This window comes from Mesoplodon densirostris, chromosome X (genome assembly GCF_025265405.1).
Source record: "Mesoplodon densirostris isolate mMesDen1 chromosome X, mMesDen1 primary haplotype, whole genome shotgun sequence".
NCBI classification, from domain to species: domain Eukaryota; kingdom Metazoa; phylum Chordata; class Mammalia; order Artiodactyla; family Ziphiidae; genus Mesoplodon; species Mesoplodon densirostris.
In genome coordinates this window covers 42733872-42756259 of record NC_082681.1, presented here as the reverse complement: position 1 = coordinate 42756259, position 22388 = coordinate 42733872, and the positions used below count along the sequence as shown (strand labels likewise).

The window sequence follows — 22388 nt, the reverse complement described above, 5'->3', positions numbered from 1 at the left end:
CCTTATCTCCCTCTCTCTCTCATTAAAACCATTAGGCCATTATTTTCACCTAAAATTGAACCCCAAAATCTTAATGTGATCAAATATCCAATCAGCATTCAAATATCTCCAATTATATCAAAAACAGTCTTTTGAAGTTGGCTTGTTCAAATCAGGGTAAGAATGGAAGTTGTATTATTCTTTTTTTTTTTTTTTTTTTTTTTTTTTTTTTGCAGTACGCAGGCCTCTCACTGTTGTGGCCTCTCCCGTTGCGGAGCACAGGCTCCGGACGCACAGGCCCAGCGGCCATGGCCCACGAGCCCAGCCACTCTGCGGCACGTGGGATCCTCCTGGACCGGGGCATGAACCCATGTCCCCTGCATCGGCATGCGGACTCTCAACCACTGCACCACCAGGGAAGCCCTCTTATTCTTACTATCATCATCATTATTATCATTTCTATCACACAAATCTCCAGCCTTGACCTCCAGTGATGAGAAGCTTACCAGCTCTCACAGCAGCTCATTTTAGTTTTCGATAGTGTGACTATGAGGTTTCCATTCAATATAAAGAAGATTGCTGTCTCCCTGTATCTTACATCCATTGGGTCTTACATGGAACAAATCTGCTCCCTCTGCTCCATTACAGCCTGTATTAGTTTCCTGTGGCTGCCGTAACAAAGTGCCACAAACCAGGTGGCCTAACACAGAAACTTATTGTCTCAGTTCTAGAGACTAGAAGTCTGAAATCAAGGTGTTGACAGGGCTATGTTTCATTTGAAGGCTCTGGGGAGAATCCCTTCTTGCCCCTTCCAGCTTCTGAGGGCTCCTGCTCTTTGGGTTGTGACACCACAATTCCAAGCTGTGCCTCCTGCTTCACCTAGCCTTCTTCCCTCTGTGTCTGTGACCGAATTTCCTTCTCAGAAGGACGCCAGTCATATTGGGTTAAGGGCCGACCCTATGCCAATATGCCTCATCTGAATGAATTGCGTCTGCAAAGACTTCATTCAAAAGTAAGGTCACATTCTGACGTTCCAGAGGTTAGGACTTCAACATACCTTTTGTGGAGGGGGCGGGGCACGATTCCACCCATAACACAGCCCTTCAAATATTTGAAGAAAATAATCAAGTCCCTTAGAGTCTTCTCTTATCCTGGTTAAACCTTCCCTGTTCCTTCAACCATTCCTGAACTTTGGCTTTATTTTTTTCCAAACCACTGCCATTTATTGAATAATCCAACTGAGCCCACTGATTGAAATGTCGTTCAGGCATAGTTTGACCATGCAAATAGACCCTCACTATCTCCTCCCTGGTTCCACATACTCTATTTCTATCACTGCAGCTTAGGTTTGACGTATCATTTCCTCTACCTCCCCTCATCTCAGGCTGAATTGGGTGTCCCTTTTCTGTTCTTTTGTTTTACCTTTATCATTGCACTTACCACACTATGTAACAATTATTTGTGTGAAAAGAATTAAGGGTGTTATAAGTCAACCTAATGAGCCAACAGTATGTAATGGCCATAAAATAGTTGATTCATCAAATATTAATTGAATTCTTACTATGTGCCAGGAGCTGTACATGGTGTGATGGATACAATTTTGAATAAAGCATAGTCCTTGCCCTCAGGAAACTCATAGTCTAATAAGGGATACGAGCATGAGAACAGACAAGAAAAATATGGCTGGACTAGTGCTGGGATAGAAGCAGAATGCTTTGGAAGCACAGAAGAGGAAAATCTAACCCAGCCCAGGATGGGACATGTTAAAGAAGCTTTCTTTGAGGAAATGATGCCTGGGCTGAGTCTGAGAGGATAAGAAGAAGTCTGCCCGGCAAAGGGGGAGTGAGAAGCAGAGAGGATGGGCATCAAAGCAGAGGCTGCAGCATGAGCAAAGTCATAGAAGTGTTTGGAGAATTGCAAGGTTGCAAGCAGTTTGGTATTGTTGAGACATTAGCTGTGAGTGAGGCAGTAGCGTGGGAGATGAAGTTGGCAAGTTTGAGATTTGCATGACCCTGACATAGCTTGGATTCCATCTTGCAGGTAATGATGTGTTACATGATCATATCTGCAATTTCAAAAGCTCATTCTGGTGGTTGTATGAAGAGCTGGACAGGGTCAAAACTGGAGGCAGGGAGATCAACTAAGAGTTGGTTACAGTTACTAGGTGTGTGATGAGGTGAGAAATATTTCAGAAGGAAAATTATCAAGATTGGTTGGGGGGGCCTTCCCTGGTGGTCCAGTGGGTAAGACTCCACGCTCCCAATGCAGGGGGCCTGGGTTTGATCCCTGGTCAGGGAACTAGATCCCAGAGGCATGCCACAACTAAGAGTCCGCATGCCACAACTAAGAAGTCCACATGCTGCAACTAAGAGCCGCATGCCACAACTAAAGATCCCACATGCCGCAAGGAAGATTCTGCATGCTGCAACTAAGACCCAGCCCAGCCTAAATAAATAAATAAGTAAATATTAAAAAAAAAAGATTGGGTCAGGGTTTAGCTATGGGGGGAGTGAGAGGAAGTGAGGAGGGAGAACTGACTTTCAGGTTTCTGGTGTGGGAGGGACTGGGTGATGCCATCAGTTGAGACAGGGAATATAAGAAAAAATAGATCTGGGGAGGAGATACTGAGTTTGGTTTTGGACATGTTCAAGTTGAGGTACCTGCAGGATTTTTCAGACCTGGAGTAAAGTTCTGGCCTGGAGTTATACATTTAGGTGTCATCAGAGCAAAGGTAAAAATGAAAACAATGAGAACGGATGGGACCACCTGGGAGAATTTGGAAAGTGAGAGGAACCAAGGACCCAGGATGAAATCCTGGTCAACACCTACAGGTTGATGGGGGAGGAGGATCACGTGAAAGAACAAGCAAGAATAGTCATAGAGGTGTGAAGGGAACAAGGAAAGTGTGGTGTCATGGAAACCACAAAAAATAAAGAAATGAGCAGCAGTGTTAAATGACACTGAAAGGTCTAGTAAAATAGGGATTCCAGGAAAGAACTTATTTAATGCTTTGCTAAAATCCAAAGAAATGCAAGATTCCATTTGCTTATTCTTCCTAACAATTAGCCTCATCAAAGAAGGAAATCAGGTTAATTTGACTTCTTCTTAGTAAAAACGTCTCCCTTTAATAATCTGAGCGTTCTAGAATTTTTATTAAATGGACATATATTTATTGAGCATTTAACTTATGCCAGGCATTGCACTAGGCTCTGTTCTAGACTCATCATTAGTAAACTAGACAGAAAAAAATCCCTTCTCTTGTGGAGCTTGTAATTGAGATACACTATAGCTATGATTCTGACTCCAATTCCGATGAGTGTCTGGGGTTGTCCCCATACCACCAAGGAATTTTCCCACACCAGCCGGGTATCCTACAATTCAACTCAATTCTGACACTATCCACCTGGACATAAATGTTAGAACACACAGGTTAAGGGCTCAGTCCTATAAGACCCCCCACACCTTTAAATGCCAATCACAAGATCAGATTGTTGCTTGTGCTTCTGACCCACTGGCAATAGATTTGAGGTTCCAATGACCCCCTCCTTGAATTCAGTTAATTTGCTAGTGCAGCTCACAGAACTCAGGGAAACGTTTTACTTACTAGACTACCAGTTTATTGTTAAAAGATATAATTTTAGGAACAGCCAGATGGAAGAGATGCATAGGGCAAGGTATATGGGAAGGGACACCGAGTTTCCAAGCCCTTTCTGAGTGCCCAATCTCCCAGCATCAACATGTGTTCATCAACCTGGAAGCTCTCCGAACCCTGTCCTTTTGGATTTTTATGGAGGCCTCATTACACAGGCATCACTGATTAAATCATTGGCCATTGGCTATTGAATCAACCTCCAGCCCCCCGTCTCCCTGGAGGTCCCCTGACAACCAGCATCCCACCTTGGTTGTGGTCCAAAATTCACCTCATTAACATAACAAAAACAAATTTCCCACTCTCATCACTTAGGAAATTCCAAGAGTTTTAGGAGCTCTGTGCCAGGAACAGGAACAAAATCCAAATATATATATTTCTTATTATAAATCACAATATCACAATAGCATTATACTTATGAGCCTGGGTCTAAATCCTGGAATCACCACCTGCTAAACTATATGACTATGGATAAATTACTTAATCTCACAGCCCTAGTTTCTTCATCTGTAAAATGGGGAGACTAAGGATTATTGCCGGGAGGTTATTATTAAGGTTAAAAGAGCTAATACACGTAAAATGCTTTGAACAGTGTCAGGCGCATAATAAGAGCTCAATAAATGCTAGTTATTCTGCTGTGTATGGGGGCATGGGGACAAGCCAATAAATAAGAAAATATGCATTATTGGGCCAAATCCGGTCCCTAGCCTGTTTTTGTAAATAAAGTTTGATTCTTTACATATTGTCTGTGGCTGCTTTTGCTCAGAGATGAGTAGTTGCAACAGAGACCATATGGCCCCAAAGCCAAAAATATTTACTGTTTGGCTCCTTAGAGAAGTTTGCCCACCCCTGCTCTAGGCAGAAGGAATAGCAAATGCAAAGGCCCTAGGCAGGTATGAGCTTGGAGAGCTCAAGGAACAGAAAGAAGTACTGGAATGGGTAAGAGGAATGAATGGTAATGAATCTGGCCTCAGATCCATATTAAGTCCACACTGGTCTGTAGTTTGCAGAATCCACCTTCTTCCCCCTTTTGAAAGCCATTCATCTCCAGTCTTTGAGGATCTGATACTGGTACTTCTCCCTTGTGTACGATTTTCCAAGGATCACTAACCGTGGTTCATCGATTGTACTTGCAGGTTCTCATTGCCTAGGGAGTAATTCATCTGGGCCAGAAGATTTGAACTTATTTAGAGCAGCACTCTTAACATATCGCAGGCCAGTCAATACTAACAGTAAGCACTATCTCCAACCACTGCTTTATTTTAAACTTGAATCCCATTCAACTTCATTTCACTGATATTTTTGACTTGGAATTTATTGTCATGGATCTTAAGTTAACTCTGATTAATATCCATTCTATATATTTATAGACATACATATCTATGTTTTTCTATACATAACTATACTTGTCTATATCTGTGACAGTATTTCCAAAACTGTATTTTGAGAGATGCTACTATCCTGTGAGATATTAATAAGTGAGTAGAACATGAAAGTTCCACGGTCAAATATATATGGTAAATGCTAAGCAAAGCTAAAATAGGTTTTATTTCTGGCAGGACTTCTTAAAGCCTTAATATGCTAATGTGTGCTGTGAGTCTCTGAGAGAGAGACTCAGTGTGCAACATTTCCTAAACTTACTTGATCAAATTCATTTTTCTCAGAACACCAGTTAGTACCCCGAGGGACACTAGTGTTTCTTGGGTCAGTTTGAAAATCGCTGGCTTTTAGGCAGTTGAGGCACTGAGAAATGTATCTGGCCTCCCTGTGTGACTCTGCTATAAATTTCTGCCAAAAGATCCTTTTCATGTGATATTCTCACTGCAGATTGAAAGTTGGGGTAAATCTGTATCGGTGTGATTAAAGTTATCTCTGGACTGCACTCTTTCCTGATTCTTGCCATCCATCCAGCAAATATTAGCACCTACTATGAGCTAGGTCCTGTTCTAGGTGTTGGAGATACACCAGTGATGGAGACAGACAAGGTTCTCGTTCTCGTGGAATATATATGCGTGCATGCACGTGTGCATGGCAGGGAACATATAATAAACACATATGATAATTTTAGCTAGTGATAAGTGCCCTGAAGGGTGTTATATCAGAGAGTAATGTCAAGGGGTAACTTTAGATGGGGTAGTCAGGGAAGGCTTCTCCGTGTACGTGATGCATAACCTGAAAGAAGGAACTAGAACAGCTATGTGAAGAGTGGAAGGAAGAGCACTCCAGCAGAGGGAGAGAACTTGCAAAGTTTTGGGGATGGCCAAGAGCTTGTGGTTCAAGGGGTGTCTGTCGGAAGGCTAGTGTGTTTGGATTGTAGTGAGCAAGGGTGAGAGTGCAACAGGATGGAGTGGGAGAGGTAGACAGGGGCCAGCTAATGCCAAGTCTTATAGACCATGTCAAGAAATTTACATTTTACTCTAATGGCCACGAGAGGAGAAAGTAAAATGGTCAGATTTCCATTTTTAAAAGATCACTTTGGTTGCAGTACTGATTGCAAGAGGGAAAAAGTAGTAGAGGGGAGACCCAAATTAAAACTTGGTGGATTGGGGCTTCCCTGGTGGTGCAGTGGTTGAGAATCTGCCTGCTAATGCAGGGGACACGGGTTCGAGCCCTGGTCTGGGAGGATCCCACATGCCGCGGAGCAACTAGGCCCGTGAGCCACAACTACTGAGCCTGCGCGTCTGGAGCCTGTGCTACTCAACAAGAGAGGCCACAATAGTGAGAGGCCCGCGCACCACGATGAAGAGTGGCCCCCACTTGCCACAACTGGAGATAGCCCTTGCACAGAAACGAAGACCCAACACAGCAAAAATAAATTAATTAATTAATAAACTCCTACCCCCAACATCTTAAAAAAAAAAGAAGCACCTAAAACCAATCAATTTCTGGAGGTGAAATCTAAATAAATACACGCAAAATATTTTCAAAAAAAAAAACTTGATGGATTGAACATTGGGTGTTGTGGAGAGGAGAGCATCAAGGATGACATCCCAGTATCTGGTTTAAGCAATTGAGTGGTGCCATTTACTGAGATGGGGAGGAGTAGAAACCGAGAGGTCTCTTTTGGTCACATTAAGTTAGTGCTGCCCGTGACGCATCCAGGTGGAGATGTGAAATAGTCAGGTGGAGATGCAAGTCTGGACTCAGGGGAGAGGTCTGAGCTGAAGAGCTAAAGTGGAGATTGTACTTAAATCACGGGACTAGAAGAGGTCACCTAGGAAGTGTAGCTGTAGGTGGAGAAGACAGCCAAGGACCAAGGCTTGGCTCACACCAACCTTCAGAGGTTGAAGAGCAGGAGGAGGAAGCAACAGATCCCTAGGAACAGGCAGTGAGATGGGAGAAAAACCTGGAGGACTTGAAGTCACAGAAACTAGACCCTAAGTGACCCGGTGCGCTGGTTAGGAAATCACGGTGAGCCAGAAGGTTCAGGCTTGCGCCTGAAGATTAAAGCTCTAGGAAGCCCGCGAGCCACAACTACTGAGCCCACGTGCCACACCTACTGAAGCCCGTGTGCCTAGAGCCCATGCTCCACAACAAGAGAAGCCACCGCGCTGAGAAGCCTGTGCACCGCAATGAAGAGGAGCCCCCGCTCACCGCAAGTAGAGAAAGCCCGCATGCAGCAACAAAGACCCAATGCAGACAAAAATAAATAAATAAATAAAATTTAAAAAAAAGAAAACTTAAAAAAAAAGCTCTAGGGAAATATTTACTAATGTACTATAGATTTCAAACAGATGTGCTCATTGTAACAAACACAATAATTCAGATAAATTACAAAATTAATTAAAGCAATACCAAAATATAGATCAAAGGTGAATAAGAAATACCAGGAGCATGCCATTTCTCCATACTGGGAATGTATTTATTTTGAACATGGCCTGCTCACAACTGGTTTTAGAACAATGTCTTATTGATGAGCCCGTGCCAAAGTACTTTTCTTTTCACCATAATGTTAAGAGCCCCCTCGTTAGAAAAGCCTTCAGTCAACCTCTGGATTTCAGACAACTAGCTGCTTCTTTTGAGAGCAGCATGAAGGTTCCCTTCTGCAGAAGCAACAATGCTCTTGTGCAACAAAGTCTCCCTTCTGTGATTTTTTTCCTTCTGAAACAGACTAGGTTCTGTGCTTCTCTCTGTGAAAAGTATCTGGAGCGTTCCCCTGCCTACCCCACCTCCCTATTTGTAGTTAGAAAAAAAGAGCCCATGAGCTGTCCCTTTCATACTCTAGGACTCTGGTGTCCTGAGTCTGCCTCAGATTAATTCAATTAAACACCTCAAGCTGAATCTGTCAATTGTCTTTTTTTTTTTTTGCCATGGGCCTGATTTACTTTGCTAATAGGATCAACACGTTATATACAAAGGTAACCATTAAATAATTATAAACAAATAATTTCATCCCATACTCCCAGCCGATTTTGCATCTCCTGTCAGATACAAAACATTTACAGCGATAATTTGCATAAAACCACTGAAAATGGGGATATTTTCAAAGCAGCTGCTTATGTGATGTGATTAGCAAAATCTCCCTACCCCCATCCCCATCCACCCAAGCTATTCTCATTGCTTTGAGTTAATACATTGAAGCCCTCTGTTAAAATTAAAACATTATCTACAGAGACAAATGAAGTTATTAACACTTAGTTCAAATTAGTTGATTGAAATCCTTAATCAGTAAGGTCCTTTGTGAAAGGAACCCAGAAGCAGCGTTAAGTTTTGAGGAAGGAAAAGGAAAGGTCCAGAATATGGGCTGCTGCTCGGGGAGGGAAGATGGGTTTGCGGCACTCTGTATAGAGCTCTGGTAAGCCAGGGAATAGCTTGAAAGCACTGGAAGCTCAGGCGGAGGGGAGACTGCTAAAAAGTAAAGGAAAGGGTGGTTTCTAAAGGACAATAAAAGGCATTAAAAGCAAGACTCCTTTAAGTGACAGTTCTGCCAAGAGCCAGCTAGCTTGCTTCCGGTGTGTCTGTGATGAAAGTGGTAATTTCTTCACATTTTAGAAAATTCTCCAGCTCTCTGTAGGGATCATATCAAGTGAGATTAAAGAATTCTCAGGGGTCAATTGACTTCTGACTCAACTTTGGGATTTTTGGACACATATCTTTAAAAAAAATTAACTACAAAAGAAATTCTCATTGAAGAATATTCAAACAGTTATAACATATATAGAATCAAACCTGGGGACTTCCCTGGTGGTCCCGTGGCTAAGACTCCGTGCTCCCAATGCAGGGTGCCCGGGTTCAATCCCTGGTCAGGGAACTAGAGCCCATATGCGGCAACTAAGAGTTCGCATGCCGCAACTAAAGATCCCACGTGCAGCAACTAAGACCCAGCACAGCCAAATAAATAAATAAATATTTTTTAAAAAACCACCTTGTAGGGAGGGGATATGGGAACATATGTATATGTATAACTGATTAAATTTGTTATAAAGCAAAAAAAAAATAAAGAAAAATTTAAAAACAAAAAACAAAAAGAAGCAGGAAAAAAAATCCACCTTGAAAAAAAACCCTGAACGATCCCCTCAACATCCACCACAATTCTAGGCTCACACTATTTTACACTGTGCTTCCAGGTTACTTTCTATGCATTTACTGGCATATACATACATCTATTTTCTTACACAAATACAATAAGCTCTACCTGTTCTGTATACCTCCTTGTTCTTTTTTAAATTTGTTTTATTGTGGTAAAATGTACATAATGTAAAATTTACCATTTTAACCAATTTTGAGTGTACAATTCAGTGGTATTAAGTACATTCACAATGTTGTTTAACCATCACCACTATTCAGTTCCAGAACTTTTTCCATCATCCGAAATAGAAACTCTGTAACCATTAAACAGTATGCCCCCATTCTCCCCTCCCCTCAATCCCTGGTAACCTCTATTCTATTTTCTGTCTCTATGCTCCTCTTTCTTGCAAAATTGTTTTTGAAAAGGTAATACACAAACATTATAAAAAAATTCAAACAATACAAAAGGGCAATGTTAACAATGTTAAATACTTCTTTTCCTACGCTTGACTCCCAGGGAACCAGGTAATCAGTTTCTTAGGTATCTTTTCTGAAGAGTCTGTGCGCATACAAGCACACATGGACAGACATATACCTTCCCCCTTTTTTTACATGGTAGTAGCAAACCACATACAGCTTGCTCTTTTCACTTAATATGTGCGATATATAAATATATATAATGCATATATATGTAATTCTTATACATACACTTCTGTTATGCTAGGATCATTTTATTTCTGACTCAATTTTTTTAAATTAATTTTTTTATTGTGGCAAAAAGCATATAACATAAAATTCACCCTCCCAACAATTTCTAAGTGTACAATACAATATTGTCACCTACATGCGCATTGTCGTGCAACAGATTCCCCAGAGCCCCTCACCCCAGTCCTGCATGACTGAAACTCTACATCCACAAAACAACTCCTTCCCTCCCCTTCCCCCAGCCCCTAGCGATTTCCCTCTTTTCTAAGGCAGAATGTATATGCCATATTCAGTGCATATACGCTGAATGTATATGCCACATTTTCTTTATCCATTCATCTCTCCACGGATATTTAGGTTGCTTTCAATTCTTGCTATTGTGAATAATGCTGCAATGAACATGGGGGTGCAAATATCTCTTTGAGAGTCTGCTTTCAATTCTTTCATATATATTTCCAGAAGTGGGATTGCTGAATCATATGGTAGTTCTATTTTTAATTTTTTGAGGAAACTCCTTACTGTTTTCCATAGCAGTTGCATCATTTTACATTTCCACCAACTGTGTACAGTGTTCCAGTTTCTCCACATCCTCACCAGCACTTATTATTTTGTTTTTTTGTTTTTAATACTGGTCAGACTAACAGGTGTGAGATGATATCTTATTGTGGTTTTAGTTTGCATTTCCCTGATGAATAGTGATGTTGAGCATCTTTTCCTATGCTTCTTAGCCATTTGTATATCTTCTTTGGAGAAATGTCTATTCAAGTCCTTTGCCCATTTTTTTTTTTTTTTTTTTTGGCGGTATGCAGGCCTCTCACTGTTGTGGCCTCTCCTGTTGTGGAGCACAGGCTCCGGATGCACAGGCTCAGCGGCCATGGCTCACGGACCTAGCCGCTCCGCAGCATGTGGGATCTTCCTGGACTGGGGCACGAACCCGTGTCCCCCGCATCGGCAGGCGGACTCTCAACCACTGCGCCACCAGGGAAGCCCCTTTGCCCATTTATTAATCATGTTATTTATTTTGTTATTGGGTTGAAGGGGTTCTTTACATATTAATCCCTTATCAGATACATGGTTTGCAAATATTTTCTCTCCATTCTTGCCTTTTCACTGTTGAGTCTCCTGTTGCACAGAATTTTTTTTTTAAGTTTGATGTAGTCCCACTTGTCTATTTTTGCCTGTGCTTTTGGTGTGACTCTAACTTTTACTTCTCTTAGGGCCAGACTTTCATCAGGATAGCTTGGTTGTGATTTTTGCCTTCCTTTCCACCTCAGTACTCTTTAGCACGTTGTCTTGTTTTGCTTTTAAATACATTTATTTATTTATTTTTGGCTGCCTTGGGTCTTCGTTGTGGTGCGCAGGCTTCTCCTTGCCGTGGCTTCTCTTGTTGCTGAGCATGGGCTCGTGGGCTCTAGAGCGCAGGCTCAGTAGTTGTGGCGCACAGACTTAGTTGCTCCGTGGCATGTGAGATCTTCCCGGACTAGGGCTCGAACCCCGTGTCTCCTGCATTGGCAGGCAGATTCTTAACCAGTGCACCACCAGGGAAGTCCTAGCACATTGTTTTACAGGGGTGTTGGCTAATTACTATTGGTTCTCTGATGGGATACACCCAGAATTACCTTAATTTTTCTGGAATCATTCCCACGGAAGGTAATGGGAGGCCTATGTGAGAGGAGGTTGTTTCCTCCCATTTTCTCACTTCTTTCCCTTCATCTCCCCTTTTTCTCCCATTCCAGAATCTCCTCTGGGGCCTCCTCCTTCCCTCTCCCACCCTCCTCGTGAGTGGGGCAGTGGTCTCTGAGCCAATGACAGGTCAGCCCAAGGGCTGACTCCAGACCAATGAGGGCTTCTGGGTTCCAGATGGACCAATTAGCTTATTAGGGACACTGAATACCTGTATGGCTGGCATCTGTCCCATTGTCCTTTTATTAACGACCCTCTTGTTTTGTCCATCAAGGATTTGAATGTGTAAATGAAGCCGTATTCTCTCTCCCATTTTTTTTTTGGTTTTGTTTTTAAATTTTGGTGGCTTTAATCCATCCCCACAACTTCTGCCCAAGGCCAATAAAACACAGCCATTCTCCCTTTGTAAAAAGAAAGAGGGGTTGGGTTTCCTTCAATTGTCTGCCCTTTTCTGTCTCCTCCACTATTTTTGTTTTACTCTGTAGTTAACTTTGCATAGAGCAGCTTCATCCGAGGACCTGTGCGGTGGACCTAGGCACTCTTTTCCACTGCCGGTTGCAACTGCCTTTTCGTTGTTCTAACCTGGGGGTTTGTGGGACCAGGGGCTTGGCGGCTGGGAGAAGAGTTTGGCCAGAGCCTTCCTTCTGCATTTCACACACATTCTGCTCTCGCTCTCTCTCTCTTACACACACACACACACACACACACACACACACCCGTTCGGGCCCCTCTCCGTGTGTCTTCCTTCAAGATGACAGGGCGCTGGAGAAAAGGCTGCTGGAATCAGCTGGTAGGTACAGTAGTAGCCCGAACCCCACCCACCCGCTGCCTTTGCTCGCTCAGGTTTCTCCGGTCACTCCTGCCGGGGGAGAAAACATGTAAACGCGCCTCCAGAGGAGGGGCAGGGGGAGCTGGGAGCGGCGGGGGCGGCGGAAGGTGAGCCGGGGAAGGTGGCCGAGCACCCGTGCTGCCGGGCCCTTCCCAGAGCTCCCTCAGGGCGGCAGTCCCAGCCCGGTTCGCCCCCACCCCATCCCCCTTTTCGTCAGGATTGCCTTTTTTCCCCCTCCTTCTGCGGCGGCGGAAATGACAGTGTGGTGCTGCCGCGGTGTCATGGTGCTGCCCCTGGACTGAGGAGCGAAAACTCTAAGTTTGGCTCGGGAGACCCAGCCGCGGTAGCTTGGCGGCCGCCGTGCTGTCCCCGGCGGGGCGCGCGGGCGGGCGGATCCCGGCTGCTGCGCGGCAGCGGCGGCGAAGGCGGGCGGCGGCCTAGAGCGGCGACGGCAACGGCGGCAGCGGCGGCGGCGGCGGCGGCCGGGGAGCTCGCGCCGGAGCCCGAGCCAGTTCACGCAGAAGGCAGGCGAGCACCCGGCGCCCTCGGGCGCGCCGAGGACATGGCCGGCAGCTGGGAATGCTCTGGGTAAAACGCGCCCCCTCGCCGCGGCCCCGGGGGCCGAGCGCCACCGCCGGCGCAGGGCTCGGCCCCAGCTCGGGCCGCGTCTCAGGTGCGGCCGGGGCCCGGCGCGGGCAGAAGGCTGCTCCGGGGATCGGCGGGGCGTGATGACGGGGCCCGCGAGGCTCGAGGTGGCGGCGGCGACGGAGGGCGCCCCGGCCCGGCCCTGGCTTCCTGTTGCGCCGCTGGGGCCCGGGCACCCGTCGCTGCCCTCCTGGGACGGAGTTTGCACTCCGCGATGCAGGGCGGGGGCGGGTCCGAGGCCTCCCGCGCAGCCCGGTGGGGCCGGGTGAGGCCCCTCGAGCGGCTCTCCTGGAGCCTGGGTGCTAGTCTGGGAAAGGGCACAGCCGCCTTCCCACGCTCCCGCGGCCGGCAGCCTCCTCGGCCCGGGCGGCGCCCCTCGGCCGCCCGGCGGTGGCTGCTGCGGCAGCCGGTTGCTGCGGACAGCCTGCCCGCAGGAAGGCCCGGCGAAACTTAATCCCTTTGCTGCCGGGGGAGCGATCCTCGAGTCTCCGTCTGGGTGGTTCCTTATTTCTGGCCTAGCTGTGAAAGCAGCTCAGTGGGGGAGAGGGAAAACTTATAGGCCCCCAGGACAGGCTGCGACTGAACCCGGGAGAGGTGGGGTTTTTCCATTCCTGGCTCGTAAGAATTAAGTAAATAACGGCGGAGTAGATTTACAGAAACATTTTCGGTGATAAGGATTAGGTTACTTAGCATTTCGTATGCAGCGCATTTCTTGGAGGTGTTTCTTCTCGGAGCAGGAAATGGGGATCCTGGGGTCGTTAGGTTCTTCACTTTCTCTCTTCCACACTCCCCTACCCACCTTCACGCTCACTCGCCTTCTTCCTACGTGGTCATCACACATCTACCTGCCCACCCGAATCTCCCACCAACCACCCATCCCCTGGACTCCTCCCCATCAATCTGTGCACTCCCAGCCTCCCAGCCATGCAGCCTCTGGCTTGTGAACCAGTTTGCCTTTTTGAGGGTTTCTGAGTGTGGGGAGGGTGGATGGTGATGGTTGTTTGTGAAGAGGAGCCCTTATAAAGGAATATATTAGAGGCTATGTAAATAGACAAGTACTACTGTGTGTGAGTTGATTCTTCTGATTCTCAAATTGGGCCAAGAGGGCTGCCTTTAACCCCATTCTGTTCCCTCCCAGTACTCTAATCATTTCTCTGGCAATGTTCCAAAAGAAGGGAAATGCTGAATAGGGCGACTCCCTCCGTACTCTACCCGGGCTGGTTACCCCTAACTCTCACATGCCCCTTTTCACTTCTCTCCACTGGTCACTGCCCATGGGGGGGAAAGAGTCTTTGCTATTTTTCTATATTCCTGCCCAATCAATCAACTTAATGCAGTTATATAATGTAAATTAGATTTCTCCTGATTGTTCCTCACAACTTGATTTATGCTTGAAATACAAGTCCAGGAGCCAAGAAGATCAGAGAGTTCATCCCAAATCTGATGTTGCATTGGCTTTGTGGCCTTAGGACATTCCTATGACCTTTCACTTGTATGAAAGGCATCATATTGTGTACTGGCTATTGTGAGTCTTGGTTTGGCCCTTTGAAGATGAAAGGGCTCTATAAACTCTCAGCACTATACTTTTCGAAGAAAGTTCTTCATTTACCTTTTATTGGGGTAATAGATTGGGTGTAAGTAGCAACCCTAGTTTACTGGGAACCCTCACTTGCCATTATTAATCCCCTTGGGAGCCAAATATATCACTCTACTTTGGTCCTAAGTCTGTTTCTTTTCCTCTCGTGCACATGCAACTGAATGAAAACATACATAAAAGTAGGCATACAGAGTAATTGGTGATTATTTTATGCTAAGGCTTGAATCATATCTAATGTACTCCAACCTAACAATCTGAGTCAGGCTCATTTGAAAACATAACCTCACTAATTTTTAGCCCATATTGGGGAAGGTAGTTAATTTCTACTGAAAAGTGGCATAAATAATTTTAGTTATGGCTATCTGAGCATGATTAGCATCTAGCAGTGGTGAGTCAACAATATTTATTAAAAGCACCTACAGTGTGCAGAATCCTCTGTTGACTGGTCTAAGGCCGCAGCCTTGGCCTTGTATCTTGGCATCCTGCTTGTTTAAGGCCTACCTCCTTACTTGCAGCTCCGGGATTAGGCCAGGGAGGGGCTGTGCAGGGCAGGGGTAGAGGCTATAGGGACATGAAGGAGTGATTGTTTCCCTCCCATTTACTTTCATGACTACTAGACTCCTCATCTAGCATGTTGTACCTTGCAAGGCCACCCCCCGGGGAAGTACTGCCGCAAATCAGAATGACTTGCTTGCTTCATGAACATATCATCTGAACAGTGCAAATTGATTTAGGTGAAATTGGTTTAGTTAATCCCTCCTCTAAGTGCAGAGCAACTTGCTCAAACTTGTATATCCTAAAGCAGTGCCAGTGGAGTCTCATAATAGCGTCCAAAAATTGCTGTGGGTAGTGAGCCTGTCCACTCCCTCATCCCTCCTCCCATGAAATCTGCTGACACCATGACAGTTGCGAAGGAAACTGCAGAAGGAGTATGTCTTTGCTACTTGGTGAAGAGGAGAGAATGTCCTCCCTTGACTCTGTCCCTTAGTACTCAGTTTCTCTCTTTCCCAACAGGGACAGACAGCCCTAAAAAGGAGGTGAAGACAGGGCTGAGGCACAGAATGTGTCTCAAATGGCTGTTCTCAGAGGTACTTGCTTGGCCTTGTGTGTGTGTGTGTCATTCAGTCTCTATGGGTCTTGGTAGGTCCCTAGCTGTTAGGCCATGGGCCTCTGCTGCTAGTGGAGGCCGGGGGGTGTTTCATTTCCAGTTAGCATTAAGTTTTTGGTCTTCTCTTCTGTGCAAAAGGGGAACATGTGGTACTGTGTTTGCGAAGCACCTCCTTACTTAGGCTGAGTGCCTTGACTTAGAGCCTTGCATCACCAAGATATGACATGTAACATGTTGATACTGGATATACGACAGTTCAGGAGAGTTCACAGTTGTTCACTTTTTTTTTTTTTTTTTTTTTTTTTTTTGCGGTACACGGGCCTCTCACTGTTGTGTGGCCTCTCCCGTTGCGGAGCACAGGCTCCAGACGCGCAGGCTCAGCGGCCATGGCCCACGGGCCCAGCCACTCTGCGGCATGTGGGATCTTCCTGGACCGGGTCACGAACCCGTGTCCCCTGCATCGGCAGGCGGACTTTCAACCGCTGCGCCACCAGGGAAGCCCAGTTGTTCACTTTTTGATGAATGAAATTTGGGTACCAAGGTGGTGTTGTGCTAATGTCTGTATTTCAGGTCTCTCAACAAACATTGTGTTTATCACTGAGCAGTGTGAAAAATAGACTAGAAAAGTGTTTCTCAACCAGTGTGTTAGATCATGCTAACATGTGAGAAGACCAGATGAGTGGTGTTGAGACAAGAAGTTCCAACTCCAATGATCCCCTCTGTACGGGCTGCTAGCCCTCTTTTTATTTCCCCTCTCTTCCAAGGATCAATATATGTTTCTGTCTCCATTTTCATGAATTAAAACTCTGCTAAGAGTCTTCTGTGGGCACTGGAGGTTTGTGGCTCTTTCTACAGTTTCTCTTTTTCCATCTTCCCCTTCTCCATGATCACAGACAGACATATTCTTTTTGACAATCTCCCAGCTCCTGCATTGCCCTTAGAAATCCTGTAAGCTGCTAAGACTACTAGATGGTTAAAGTATGGGTGGTGGAGGGATTGTGAGTAATGTGCCAACATCCACTACTCCCTTCTCTGTGTTGGGTTCAACTGAATACATAATAAGGGTGTTGGTTCTGCCTAAGTGAGTTAGCAAAGTATCCTTGGGAAGACTTGTCCTACTTGGGTTCTTTTCTCCTTGCAGAGCTCTGACTGCCTGACCTTGGGCTTTGTCTCAGACTCTTTCCTGCAGGTCAGACTCCTCTAGTTGATGAACAGCATCCCCAGTCTCTGGATCTTCCTCTTACAGAGACCAGAAGATCTGATAACAAATTCATTATATAACCTAAAATCCTCCTGAAACAGAAAATCCCGGTATTTACAATTTGCCCAGTTAGGGGTATAATGTATGGGCATGGTAGACAGTGCTAATGCAGGACAGTGACATGTCTGAATGTATACAGCCCAGAGATAGAAAAATGGTTTACGGTCCAGAATCCTCCATCGCTTTGTCTATAGCCCTTTGTTCAGTGTTGCTAAGATCCATGTGGTTCCCAGGGGAGTAGAAGCTTGATTTCAAATAGGTTTCTGTTCTCTGTCCCTTGTCTCTGACCTGAACTTGGGGTCCTCTCAGCCTAACACTCAACAGCATGCCCTACATACATATATTGCCAATTTTATTCTGTAGAAATAGAGATGACTGCCCATACAGGGGGGGCACTGCACTGAACATTAAAAAATTTACAAATATTTTATTGGGTAACAGAGATTGGGAAAAGCAGTCCTAGAATAGATGGAAGGCTGTGCTGGTAGCAGTAGGTAAATTAAGTTTGTTCTCCAATCTGGAAACAGCTAGTGTAATTGTCATTAAGATAAAGGTCTTATGAATTATACTTAACAATTTGTGACGCTTATCATGTGTTACCTTGGCAAATCTGTTTCTTGGTTACTTAGATTAATCTATTGTGTTTGTAGCAGATCTAGGACTTTTAGTTCTGCTATTGTGATATTCCTTTTAATGTTTATGATGACTATATTATATAAAATAGCCAATGGCTGGATTTAGGAGCTAATTATTATAAAAAAAAAAGATCATTAAGGAACTTCCCTGGTTGAGACTTCGCCTTCCAATGCAGGAGGTATGGGTTGGATCCCTGGTGGGGGAGCTGGGATCCCACATGCCTTGGGGCCAAAAGGCCAAGACTTGGAACAGAAGCAACATTGCAACAAATTCAATAAAGACTTTAAAAATGGTCCACATCAAAACCATCTTTAAAAAAAGTATAGGTCTCAAGTCATTAAAAAAATCATTAAATCCACGTACTATAAAATATTAAGTAGGCTTTAATAACCTATTGACAGGAACTGGCTCTGGTGCTGTCAGTTGGTAATCAACCTCCAGTCCTGAGCTCACCCTGTGCATGATAAAAGCTTAAGAAAAAAGAAGAGAGACCGTTCTTCCCTTTGGGGGGGGGACTCCAGTCTAACAGGGGAGACATATGAGCATAATAAATACCACAAGCAGACCCATGGCCCTCCAGAAAACTTGTGGGGGAGTGTAATTGTCCTCCATTATGTCAACCATGCATTTGGGGTGAATTTCCAAACATGTGCAATTTCCTTAATAACTTGCTCTGTATCTGTCATCTGTGAATGTGTGTTGAGAATATCTGTATTTTTAAAGCAAGTTAATAATTTTATTTTATTCTCATCTGATCCTCACAAGAGCCTGTGAGATGGGTAGGGCAGGTATTTTTCATTTGGCAGATGAGGAGGCTGTGGCCCAAACAGTTTAAATGTCTTACCTGGGATCACTCAGCTAATTCAGTTGAGAGCTAGGACTACAACCAGGCTCTATTGTGAGGATCAAATGAGATAGTGGCTTTGGAACCATTTGAAAAGTGTAAGATTGGTACACAAATGTAAGGTGACTGTTATTATTAATTATGCTTACTGACCACCTAGCCTCTTTTTTCTGGGTTTCTATTTTCAGCCTATCTTTTTAGGGTGAGAATTCTATGCATTGGTTGCCTTTTATGTTCCCAAATGATCATTTCTGAAATTAAAGGGGTCTTTTCCTACTAATAGTATTCTAGGATTTGGTTGTCTTCCTTTTCTCCCAAAAGGTGTTGTCATTAGTTTGTACTCCCATGGGACTCTCCTCGCCTTTAGTTGTCCCCTGGAACACCCATTATATCTTCTTTGAAGTTCAACAGGCAAAACCAGCCACTGTCCTGGGGCACCTTGGCTTAGCCAAGGGTAAGTAATGCATTTTGTTCATTTCCAGTTCCTTTCATGATGATGCCCATCGCTTGTCAGCCTTTCTAGTCACACTAATAAATAAGACTTGTGTCTTGAGGAGCTGGTTTTCAGTAATCCAAGGTGTCTTTCCTATGTGGTAACAGATAGCAAGAGCTCTGTAATAATAGGATGTCAGAGCTGGAACACATGTTAAAGAGATTGGTGATTCTAGTCCAACTTGAATGATATTTTACAGTTAAGGGAACATCAGACTAAGCCAGGACTCATTTGCTCATCCTCCAAGGCAGAGAGACAGTTTCTGGTGTTTTTAGGAAGAGCTCATGGGACATTACTGTTAATATCCTGAAGAATGTAAATCCTACAAGCCAGCTCAATCCTCACTGTACAGCCCAGGGGTCAGGTTGGGTTTTACACTCATGGTTTTTCTGTGAAGAAAGGGAGACTGTGGCTCCTCAGGGAGGTAATAAGAGCCCAGACCCATGCTCCGTGGATCTGGAAGATGAACACTAGATGGAATATAAGCTGTTGAAATAAGTGGGCATTTAATTATGTTCAAATAACACTTGAAATAATAGCATTCTGCCAAGTGCAGATCATGACTTCGCTCTCTGATCAGAGTTAACCGAATGTTGGGTTTGAAGGGCAACGCTGAAATCAATCTTTCATTTTGTAAGTGCAGAATGTATTATTTTTATTCTAATCGTCTGCATTGAAAACTCCTCCTTTGTATTTCTATCTACTCACACAGCCTTATGATACCTTCTTAAAGTTTATTCTCATCAACTTTTTCCCGGAGTCTCAGCCTGAAGGGGGGTGCAGGGTGACGATAAGCCATACAGAAACAATTTTATACTAGAACAAGGGCAAATACATAAGCATCCTTATTTGACTACACAGCAGTAACTAAATGATATGGAAGGGAACAAATCAGTGGATGTGGATGTGGGCATTTGTTTCTTAACGTGGCATTTGGTCTGCCCACCTAGGCATTTCATCAGTGCATTTTTATGACAAACCATTGTGTTTTCTGGCAAAAGCTTCATGATTACCTGTCATTCAGTGATACTCTATCAGGTTTACATCCTGTCTTTATCCTTAGTATATTCTCTAATTCTGCATAGATTAATGATTCACAAACTTTTTGAAGTTGCAGCACTGCCATTGTTTTATTTTTTGTCATACCACTTCCTCCTGTACTTCCTAAAGGTATTTTGTGATCTAGGAGTCAAATATTTTTTAGGAGTCTTATCATTTTTAAGTGAATAAAAAATTGGGAGCTGACAATTTTCTGACACCCATTGATCATTAGAGATATCCCAGGTATTGCAAAACCTAGACAAGGAATCACTAACCTAGAAGAGCAATTGAAAGGAGTAAGCAATTCAGTAGAGTTTAGAAATAGTACATAATTACACAGTTGACAGTATGGAATAGTGGTTAGCTGTTTGTTCACACTCTGGATTGTGGGTTTGAATCTGTTTTAAAAATTAAGGTAAAATCCATATACCATAATATTCACCATTTTAAAGTATACAATTCAGTGGTTTTTAGTATATTCACAAAGCTGTGCAATCATCACTGCTAAATCCTAGACATTTTCATCATCGCCAAGAGAAAACCCATACCATTAGCAGCCACTCTCCATTCCCTCTACCCCCATGCCCGCCGACCCAGGCCCTTGACAAACACTAATCTACTTTCTGTTCTTATGGGTTTGCCTATTCTGGGCATTTCCTATAAAGGGAATCATATAATCTGTGACCTTTTGTGACTAGCTTCTTTCACTTAGCATAATGTTTTCAAAGATTATCCATGTTGTAGCATGTATCAGTACCTCATTCCTTTTTCTTGCTAAATTATATTCTGTTGTATGGACATACCACATTTGTTTATCTGTTCATAAGTTGAGGGACATTTGGATTGTTTCCACCATTTGGTTATTGTGAATAATGCTGCTGTGAACATTTGTGTACAAGTTTTTGAGTATGCATATCTTCAGTTCTTCTGGATCATATGGTAACTCTACATTTAACATTTTGAGGAACTGCCAAACTATTTCCCAAAGAAGCTGCATCATTTTACATTCCCACCAGCAATGTATGAGGGTCCCAATTTCTCTATATCCTGGCTGACATTTGCTATGTTTTTAAATTATGGCCATCCTAGTGTGTGTGAAGTAATATTATAGGTATCCTAGTGAGTGTAAAGTGGTATCTCAATGTGGTTTTGATTTGTATTTCCCTAATGGCTAATGATGTTGAGTACATTTTCATATGCTTACTGATCATTTGCATATCTTCTTTGGAGAAATGTCTATTCAGATCCTTTGCCATTAAATTTTTTTTTGCCTTTTTATTGTTGAGCTGTAAGAGTTCTGTGTATTTCTAAATACTTGACCTGTATCACATGTATAATCTGCAAATATTTTTCCTATTCTGTGAGGTGTCTTTTCACTTTTTTGATGGTGTCATTTATAGTACAGAAGTTTTAAATTTTGATGAAGTCCAGTTTATTTTTTTCTTCAGTTACTTGTGCATTTGGTGTCATCTAAGAAACCCTTGCTTAACCTAAGTTCGTGAAGATTTACACTTATGTTTCCTTCTAAGAGTTTTATAGTTTCTGTGCTTACATTTAGATTGTGGATCCATTTCGAGTAAATGTTTATGTATAGTGTGAGGTAGGGCTGTAACTTCATCCTTTTGCATGTGGGCATCCGGTTATCCCAGAACCACTTGTTGAAAAGATTATTATTTCCCTGTTGAATGGTTTTGGAACCCTTATCAAAAGTCAGTTGACCATGAATATATGAGTTTATTTTTGGACTCTCAGTTTTATCTGGTTTTGAATCTTAACTTTGCTACTTGCAAACAAGTGTGACCCTGGACACGTTACCTTTTTTGTTGTTGTAAAATAGTACCTGCCTTTTAGAGGGTTGTTGTGCCTGGCACATGGCAAAAGCACAATAAATTTAAAGGGGAAATGTGCTTAGGTAATCAGGGAGGTAGGGAAAATGGGAGATAGGTTGAAAGGATGCTGAAATATTAGGAGTGACCAGAACAAGGTGGCCTCATAAATGAGAGATGAGATGAACAGATGTTTGGAGAAGTTGCAAAAATACTCAGTTCCCCGAAACTGTAAAATAAAGCAGAATAGAAACAGTATAATAGAAAAAGTTATTTACCATTAGGAACAGACTGTAACCATCTTATATTATTCTCTATACAGCTGAAATCAGTTAAGGTAGTTATTTTAAAGCACTGATGTTTGGCTTTTTTTTCTGTCAAGGACTCTTTTGAGAACATTTTGAATGCTATGGACAACCCTCTCCCTGTGAAAGTGTATATATGATATACATACAGTATCCTTTAAACATTTCTAGAAGTTTCAGGAATCCCTGGTTAAAAATCCTATTTTGACCTTATCCAAGGCAATCCTGACCCATAGCATGCTTTCCTAAGCTTAGTTTCATAGTGAGGTTCAAGTGTCT

At 43.6% G+C, this 22388-nt stretch overlaps 1 protein-coding gene across 10 annotated transcripts in view; it reads left to right on the top strand.

The window, feature by feature from the left end:
* Positions 1–12150: 12150 nt before the first annotated feature.
* Positions 12151–22388, top strand: part of MID2 (midline 2) — a 104640-nt gene continuing 94402 nt past the window's right edge. For 3 of the 10 annotated variants that reach the window (XM_060087225.1, XM_060087223.1, XM_060087229.1), the window contains exon 1: positions 12863–12941. The gene's annotated coding sequence lies outside the window, so the exon portion shown is untranslated. Of the gene's footprint in view, positions 12315–12434; positions 12942–12996; positions 13027–15649; positions 15684–18868; positions 18899–22388 lie in introns of those variants that run through there. The other 7 variants (XM_060087224.1, XM_060087222.1, XM_060087227.1 and 4 more) reach the window with 6 other exon arrangements.